Source organism: Eriocheir sinensis, unplaced genomic scaffold, assembly GCF_024679095.1.
Source record: "Eriocheir sinensis breed Jianghai 21 unplaced genomic scaffold, ASM2467909v1 Scaffold61, whole genome shotgun sequence".
Classification (NCBI taxonomy): domain Eukaryota; kingdom Metazoa; phylum Arthropoda; class Malacostraca; order Decapoda; family Varunidae; genus Eriocheir; species Eriocheir sinensis.
This window is the reverse complement of record NW_026111954.1, coordinates 192,533-202,500: the sequence shown is the minus strand read 5'-3', so window position 1 is coordinate 202,500 and position 9,968 is coordinate 192,533.

The window sequence follows — 9,968 nt, the reverse complement described above, 5'->3', positions numbered from 1 at the left end:
TAGATGTAACACCGTTTAGAACTACTCTCTGTTTCCGCTCAGAGAGCCAGTCCGCAAGCCAATTGTGAACGTTTCCCGAGATACCGTGCGCCAGTAGTTTGCTGAGCAATCGTTGGTGGGGGACCTTATCAAATGCCTTTTGAAAATCCAGATATATGATATCTACTGATCTGCTTTCATCGAACACCTCAAAAATATAGTGAAAAAAATAAAGTAAGTTAGTCAAACACGAACGTTTACTACGGAAGCCATGTTGCGAATTATTTATCATATTATTTTCTTCGAAGAATTTCACCATATTGTCGCGAATGATAGTCTCCATTAACTTACAAACAATAGATGTCAGGCTAATTGGTCGATAGTTTCCTGGATGAGACTTGTCCCCCTTTTTGAAAATTGGTGTGACATTTGCAAGTTTCCAATCCGACGGAACTTTTCCAGCTGTTAAAGATTTATTGAATATGATGGAGAGCGGTTTACAAATTTGATGTTTGATTTCTTTTAAGACCCTAGGGGTAATTTTGTCTGGACCAGGAGCTTTGCTTACTTTAATCTTTTCAATTGTGCGTAAAATGTCACTTTCTACGATGAGCACGCCACTTAACATCTTTTCGGCCCTTCTAACCTCCGGCGGTTGAGGTGATAAACAATCTTCGTCGGTAAATACGGATGCGAAAAAGTTATTTAGGATTGTAGCCATTTCATTTTCATCGTTCGTGTGGTTACCATTTTCATTAGCAAGCGGTCCGATACCACAAGTGAGTGACTTTTTATTATTTACATAGCTGAAAAATTCTTTAGGATTAGATTTACTTGTTTCCGCTATATATTCTTCAAGATTTTTCTTGCTTCGTTTTATTAATTTCTTGGTTTCGCGGCGAATTCTGTCCAACTCTAGTTTGTCAGCCTCGCTCTGAGTTGATATATATCTACTGTATACGCATTTTTTAAGAGATAGGCTATTTTGAATTTCCTTATTCCACCATTTGGGTTTCTTCTTAGAAGCTGAACGTCTGTTACGATAGGGTACGCATATGCTTATGGCATTGTTCAATATTGTGGTGAAGGCCCCCCAAGATTTATCAATATCTGTTTCCGCCGTGATTTCAGTCCAGTCAGAATTATTTAGAATTGATCGGAGTCCTACGAAACTCGCTCTCTGATAATCAGGCACCTTTTCTTTACTAGGAGTTACTTTACTTTCTTTCATATTGATGCTGAATGTGATTGTTCGGTGATCGCTAGAACTAAAAATTGGACCAACATTTACTTCGTTAACTAGATCAGCTGTCGTTGAAAAGATAAGGTCAAGTATGTTATTTTCCCGAGTCGGTTCTTGAACGTGTTGATGCAAATCACTTTCTAGTAAATTTGTGTACAGGTCGAGCCCTGTATGACAGTTCAACGGATCACCCCATCTTTTCACTGGCAAATTAAAGTCCCCAACAATTACTGCCTCGCAACTGCTACTTGTTTCTAATAATAATTCACTTAATGCGTGGTCGATATCAAGAGTCTGCCTTGGCGGTCTGTAGATAAGTCCAATTACTATTTTACGAGATTTATTTTTAATTTCAATGAAGACCGTGTCTACATTGGTTATAATATCTGTTTTCACGGATACTGGATGGAGAGAGTTGTGGATATAAAAGATAACGCCTCCACCCTGTCTGTTCTCTCTTTCATGACTAAAGATGGTATAGCCCGGTAATCTATATTCCGCAATGAAATCTCTATTTGAAGTGTCTATCCAAGATTCTGTGACTCCGATGATGTGATAATCATTTGTAGCTGCGAGGACTTCTAAGTCTTCAAATTTGTTACGTAGGCTACGAGCGTTTACATAGCAAGCTTTAATGTGATTCGAGTCGGGAGTTTTTCGGGTTGAGTGCACCCTTACGGTGGAGCTGCTGGTGTTCTCGCCTCCGCGTTTTTTGGCTTTCGAAGAGCCACTTGGTCACAGAGCAGCCTCCCGAAACGGGCTGCTCCAACAGGGTTTAAGTGAATACCATCAGGAAGGAACAAGTCTGAATCGTAGTAAAAATTGTTCCACAAGTTAGCGAACTGGACGTTTTCTTGTGAGCAAAGGGACTGAACTCTGTTATTTGTGCTGAAGGCCTTATTGTAAAAGTTAGATTCGGCACCGACCCTCGGGAGGATTCCTGGGATTATGATGTTACTGGCATCCGTTTTACGTTTATACTGCTTGATCATGCGGCGGTATTTCTCAAGCAGTTCCTCAGAAAGGGTTCTCTTTACGTCATTTGTCCCCGCGTGAATGACAAAGAGGGTGTTTTGGTCGGCATTTCTCGTGACATCATCGCACGCTGCAGTGATGTCGTCCAGTCTGGCACCTGGATAGCAGTAACGTTTTCTGCGGCCGTTTGATGAACGACCACAGAACTCAACCAGCTGGCCACGCACCATGGAGTCCCCAACTAGGCGAGTCTCGAACTCATCTTCCAACTATATTTAGCATTAGTTAGACCTCATCTTGACTATGCGGTTCAGTTCTGGTCACCCTACTATAGAATGGATATCAAAATGTTAGAATCGGTGCAGAGGAGGATGACTAAGATGATTCAGGGGTTGAGAAACTTGCCATACGAGGAAAGACTCAAACAGTTAAACTTGCATTCTCTAGAAAGGCGAAGGGTGCGTGGAGACATGATCGAGGTTTATAAATGGATGAAGGGCTTTAATAAGGGAGACATTCATAAGGTTTTGTTGGTAAGAGAACCGGGTAGGACACGAAGTAACGGGTTTAAACTGGATAAATTCAGATTCAACAGGGACATAGGCAAAAATTGGTTTACTAATAGGGTGGTGGATGAGTGGAATAGGCTTAGCAGTCATGTGGTGAGTGCCAATACAATTGTCACATTCAAAAATAGACTAGATAAATTCATGGACAGCGATATTAGGTGGGGTTAGATACACGGGAGCTTAGGGTCAAAGGAGCTGCCTCGTACAGGCCTACCGGCCTCCTGCAGACTCCTGCGTTCTTATGTTCTTCTTATGTTCTTATGTGTCTGCCAGCACCTGGAACCTATTGAAGGTAGTGGGGGTCAGTAAGTCCTTGGTTGCCAGCTTCGGTTTGGCTCCATTCCTTACAGGTTGGAACCCGACATCCTGTGAAGCAGGAAGAGAAGCGTTAAGTGGGGCAGGCTGGAAGTTGTCCTGTGAGGCAGGCTGGTAGTTAGCCTGTGAAGCAGGCTGGGGGTTAGCCTGTGAGGCAGACTGGGGGTCAGCCTGTGAGGCAGGCTGGCGGTTGTTCTGTGAGGCAGGCCGGGGGTTAGCCTGTGAGGCAGGCTGGGGGTTAGCCTGTGAGGCAGGCTGGGGGTTAGCCTGTGAGGCAGGCACGGGGTTATCCTGTGAGGCAGGCTGGGAGTCAACCTGTGAGGCAGGTGACACGTCCTCCCGTGAAGCAGGAGGGTCGTCTGGAGAGGGCACAGTCTCGGTGGAGGGCCTCTCCACCATCGATGGTGGAGTCACTGCCACATTAGTTAAAACAAATTCCTGAAGGGCTACAAATTTCTTTTCAAGTTCATTGTGCTTGACTTTCCATTCAGTCAGAGCCTTCTGAAGATGTAATCTTTGAACGCAGAGGCGGCAAGTTTTACTCAGCTGGAAGAACTGAGCTGCAAAACGCCCGGGACAGACGTCACACTTAAGGTTCGAAGGCATTGTTAGAAATTTAAGCGAGTTAACAGTTTGGGCAAATATTAAAAGCGCTTTCGAAATAACTTAAATTGTGACCATAAATTGAATTGTATAAAAATTGTGCATGGAAATTAGATACTGCTGTGTTAGATGCCTCCAACACTGGGAGTTCGCTCCCACAGGGTCTTGAAAACGCCTCAAAGACCAATCGCTTGTCCTGAGCCTCGGTCATGAGAGAAACTTTCACAACCCGGCGCTTTTCAGCTATTGTCCTCGAAGTTTTGTCCCATAGAACGGGGCCGGCGTAGTTACACAGAGCAGAGCTGGCAAGGGAGGAGAGGAACCAGCAGTTCGTTCCCACTTTCCGAAACGTCTAACCCAAAACCAACTCTGCGACCCTTTCGAGGCCTGGCCAGTGGCACCTGTCACCAGGTGTTCTCCACCAACTCTAGAGAGTATCAGACGCCCTTCCTGAGAGACCAAAAAGCTGAAATATTCCTTGAATATAAGAAAAACCCTCAGAAACTCCACCTAGAAGCCGGGAGGTACAACCTCAAATGGCCCACGGAAGACATTTCTTTCAGGAGAAAACAAGAACCAGCTGTTATGCAGAATAGGGATGGGAGTACCGTCGATAGAGGGGAGGGACGGGGAGCTCACACCGACAACTGGTTCCCAGGGAGGCTTTTTTTAGTGTAGAAGTCGCCACACTCCTCTACACCGCAGGCCTAAATAATTAGGCACGGTCCAGCTGACTAGGACCCTGGAACTCCAGCCATTGTCTCATAAAGAGATCCTCTGCCTGCAGTCCAATCCACCACTGCTGCTGCCCAGAGGCTTCACCGTGACCCTGGCACGGGAGACAGATCAGGTATTACACCTTGTCCAAGGGTGACCTGAGACTATGCAGGGCAGGGACGTCTAGTTCCCTGAGGTGAAAACAATTCGCCCGCATACCGGATTGTCGAGTGGATAGGTGGTGAAACTGTGTTTTTGAGGCATTGAAGGACACCAGGTTCCTCTTGTCCCAATCGGAAATAATAGTAAGGTCTGAGGCTAAGCGTTCTGCAGCCTCCAGCCTTGAGTCGTTAAGTTCCTGAAGGGTGGGTCTTCTATTAAAAGAAGTTGAGTAATGCAGAGTGGAATCACCGGCGTAGGAATGGATAGGACAGTTCGTTTTGGAAAGAAGATCATCAATGAACAACAGAAAAAGAGTGGGAGATAGGACAGAAATCTGTGGGACACCACTGTTAATAGATTTAGGGGAAGAACAGTGACCGTCTACCACAACAGTAATAGAACGGTCAGAAAGGAAACTGGAGATAAAGGTACAGAGAGAAGGATAGAAACCGTAGGAGGGTAGTTTGGAAAGCAAATATTTGTGCCAGACCCTATCAAAAGCTTTTGATATGTCTAGAGCAATAGCAATTATGTGTGTGTGTGTGTGTGTGTGTGTGTGTGTGTGTGTGTGTGTGTGTGTGTGTGTGTGTGTGTGTGTGTGTGTGTGTGTGTGTGTGTGTGTCACTTTGATATTCATCCAGCGCTCATCTCTTTCCTTTAAGTAGTTTTTCAATTCGTTTTATTTCTTCTACTTCGTTTTAAAACATTTTCATCTCTCTGTTCGCTGCTTCGCTAGTTAGTCAACCAATTAGTCGGTCACTCTTCCAGTTTGTCTCTCTGTCTATATGAAGCTTATTTATGTCTCTCCCGATTTTTTCTGCTTGTCTGTCAGCGTGTGTGCCTGTCTGTCTGTCTGTCTGTCTGTCTATCTATGAATCCATCTTTATTTGGCTTTCTGTCTGTCAGTCTGTCTGTCTGTCTCTATACCTGCATTTGCCTGTCTCTCTCTCTCTCTCTCTCTCTCTCTCTCTCTCTCTCTCTCTCTCTCTCTCTCTCTCTCTCTCTCTCTCTCTCTCTCTCTCTCTCTGCCAGCGGGGTTGTGTACGGCAGGAAACGTTTCAGGCCTCGCTAAACTACAACCTTGACTCGCGAGGCTCAGGGCGGAGAAAAGAAAGAGAAAATAAGAAAAAAACTGCACAGAAAGAAAAACAATACAGCACTTAGGAGATATAAAAGCCAAAGCAATGAGAGAAAGAGGACAAAAAATGAGAGACGCTTGCACACCTTTGCTCTAAAAATAGAGAAAATGATGAATAGCAAGCAGAGAAATAAATATCATAATACTTATAGATGAAAGAGGTAGAAGACGGAAAGTTCATAAGAAAAAAAAGGAAACACATGCAAGTCTTCACCTTCCTCACCTACCCACCCACCCCGAAAAGAAAAAAAATAATATTTGCAAAGAAAGAAAAAAAAGCAATGTCACAGCAGTAGCATGGCAATGTGTGAAAGAAAGGTAAAACAAAAAGAACGAAAAAAAAACTGTGCTCACCTTCGCCCCTCAAATAATTAAAATGAAGAAATAATGAATTACTCGGAAAGGAAAACAATGACAACGTTAAATTGAAGAAGAAAAACACTATAGAAATCAAATTGCATTCATCGGACACCTGATGGAAGAGAACAACAATGAAAAAATAGAGAAGCTAAAAAGAAAACAATAAACACCTCAACCTGCATCAGCCGAACACTGAACATTGTAGAAACAAAACTTATCACAGAAAAAGAAAAGAAAACAGTGATACAAAAAGTGATAAAACAGAATCCAAGGAATTTATTTCAGAAAAAAACTATTATTGAAAAGAAAACGAGAAAACTAATGAAAACAGTTTAGTGGAAGACAAAAAAAAACAGAATCGGACCAAAAAAAGTGTAAGTTATTATCAAAGAACCTTTTGTGAACGAATAAAAAAAAAAACAAGAAAAAAAGTAAAAAATATAAAACAAATTGAAATAGTTTAGTTTGACACCAATGAGAAATCAGAGAGCACCCTTCAACACACACACACACACACAAAAAAAAAACGAGCATTCATAAAAAAAACAATGGAAAAACTAATCCAACAAATGGTTTAGTGGACGCCATAGATATCCAAGACCCCCCCCCCCCCCGTCATGTTATCGAGTAGAAAACGGGAGGCGCGGACTGGAAAGAGAGAGTAGGAGGAAAGGCGCAGAGGGAGAAGGGAGACAGAGAGGGAAGGAGGAAGAGAGGGAGAGTGTATGAGGGACTTGTGGGCAGGCAGGAGGAGAGGAAGATGTATAGGTAGGTGAAAGGAACGAAGGAGAGAGAAATAGTGAAAGGTGGAGGGAGAGAGCGAGGGATATTCGTAGAAAGGCAGAGAAGGGGAGGAAGAAAAAAAGGAAAAAGAGGAAGGATGGAGGTGGAAGAGAGGTAGAGATATTCGTATGAAAGTAGAGACGAAGGAGAGAATTAGAGAAATAGGTAAACACAGCGGGACAGTATTGAAAATAGGCAGGGAGATGAAACACAGAAGGTAGAGAAGTAGAGTTAGGGCTGATTAGTTAGTTTATTGACCACAAATTTCAGTCGACATGCAAAATAATCTTAAAAGGTATAACATAACATAACGTAGTATTGAACATAAAACATTAATGGTCCACTCCACCCGGAACAGCACACATGATGCACCGAGCCTCGGCAAGTGTATCATTATGCAGATTAAACCAAACGGACGCGAGCATGTAATAGGAAAGAACTTGAGACGGAGAACTCCAACGCAGTGCCCTCTTAGTGTGCGGAGCCCGGAAAGTGATAGGCAAAGAGAGCGTGGAATGGAGACGTGGATACGGAAACACAAAGCTGCAAGGAACAAAGCATTGTAATAATAATAATAATAATAATAATAATAATAATAATAATAATAATAATAATAATAATAATAATAATAATAATAATAACAATAACGATAACGATAACGATAATGATAATGATAATAATAATAATAATAATAATAATAATAATAATAATAATAATAATAATAATAATAATAATAATGGCGTGAGGGATGCTTCATTAAGGTCTCAGAGGATCAATACGAGGAGAAAGGAGAAAGGGAGGAGAGTACTGGGTGGAGGAATATAAAGGATTAAACAGAGCGGAGAAAACATGAGTGGAGAGAAATACACCAGAATAGGAAGAAGGAAATATAGAGGAAAGAACAAGAAATGGGGAGAAACAGAAAAAAAAGAGGTGGAAAATTTGGAAAGTTTCGTTTAGTCGGCGCAACATCTGTGGTCATATGCCGGAGAAAGACAGAAGGGGAAGGAACTATAGCAGAAGGGAATAGATCCCAGGAGACGGGACACATCACCCGACTAATACCTGGTACCCATTCACTGCTGGGTGGACAGGGGCGTAGGGTATCGGAAAAGCCGCCCAAATTTTTCAACTCCGCCCGGGAATCGAACCCGGGCTCTCTCGGTTGTGAGCCGAGTGTGCTAACCACTGCACCACGAACCCCCCCCAAAAAAGGAGGAAATAGAGTAAAAAGAAGAGTAGGGAGGAACAGGAGAATGGGAAGGAGTGAATAAAGAGAAAAGAAAGAGAATAGCGGGGAGAGAGAGTTATGTGGCGGATGGGGAAAAAGGGAATTATGAAAGAAAGGGATGCTGCTGAGGGGACAAAGGGTGAGAGGGATAAAGAGGGGAAAGAAAGGTGAAAAGGTAAGTGCACGGAGGAAGAAAAGAAGGAAAGGCAAAGGAAAATTGGGTAAGAATTGTGTTTGGATACGACTGAGGCTTGAGGAGGAAGGGAGGGAAGAAAGGAAAACATGGATGTAGATGAATGAGAAAAAGAAGGTGATTAGGAAAAGAGAAAAAGCATATGAAAAAGGGCACAACAGGAAAGAAGAAAAGAAAGAAGGAGAAAAGTGGAACATTATTTTTTGTCTTTTTTATCAATCAATTCTCCTCTTTCACTTTATTTTCGTTTGAGTTTAATTTCGCTGATTTCCTGCCGAGTAAACATTTGGCGGCGAAAGGCGATTAATATTCTTGTGCAAATACAAAAAAAGGAAAATTACGGAATGCTTCACGTTTTGTTACAAGTTATGATTTTTGTCCATATTTTTGAGGGAAAACCGGAAGTTATTATAGAAACGATTACTACCTCATTATTACGATGTAAACTGTGTGTTAGATGGACACACACACACACACACACACTCTTATAAACTTTTATATTTATGGGTTATGACCGATTACACACACCATTAGCCGATCACAGTCACGTCGTCAAACTCTGATATGAAGAGAAATATCTATCTCTACTAAAACGTCCAACTTGTAACCATCCAATACATCGTTTTGATCCAACATCCACCTGTGCACACCGGCCTGTCCACCTAGCCATACACACCTGTCTATCCGATCAACCCAGCACACCTGCCTATCAGAGAACCAATCAACCATTACCAACCAATCCACCATCACAACAAGTCCACCATCACGGGCCATTGCCAGACGTATGCTATGACTGAATGGGACGCGGTTTGTTGCGGCGGTAATAAACATGAAGCTCAGGTGAGTCGCGTTACCTGGCCGCTAGCTCAGTAATTAGTGGCTGCAGATGAGTGCCGGACAGGTGGAGGATAGGCGGCGGGTCAGGTCAGGTGTCGCTGAGTGCTGGCCTGTCTGTGTGCCTGGCTGTTTGTCTTCCCGTCATATCGATCTGTTTGTCTTTTAGTTTATGTTTGTCTATCTGCGTCTGTGCTCGTTCTTCTATTGTCTGTCTGCTTTATTTTTCGTCAGTCTGTGTCTGTTTCTCTAACGTCGTGCTGTTCTTTATATATTTTCTCTCTTCCCAGTTTTTTTTTTTCTTCATTTAATCGAGTTTTCATTCTTTTCTCTCTTTTTCTTTCGTTTCTTTTTTCTTTATTTCCTTTTCTTTCAGTTTCCGTTCCCTTCTTAATCCTCTGTCTCAAATTACATTGCCCGATCATAATTGCGTTAGTGTGTGTGTGTGTGTGTGTGTGTGTGTGTGTGTGTGTGTGTGTGTGTGTGTGTGTGTGTGTGTGTGTGTGTGTGTGTGTGTGTGTGTGTGTGTGTGTGTGTGTGTGTGTGTGTGTGTGTGTGTGTGTGTGTGTGAGCGCATTTCATATTCATATTTTCCTTTGCCTCTTTCTATCTATTTATCTCTGTTTCTCTCTCTCTGAAGCCTCTCCACTTTACTCCCCTCTCCCTAACACACTCCCCCTACCCAGCTTCTCCCTGATCCCAGAAACCTCCCCACAAAGTCTTACCCCCTCACAGATGTCACCCAACATTTTTGTCTACCCCAGTCCCTATTTTCCCCACCCACCCCCAAAATATTATACCACCACCACCGCCCCCCACACACCCCTGCCACACCAAACTAACTGCCTCCCCCCCTCTCCCTCCGC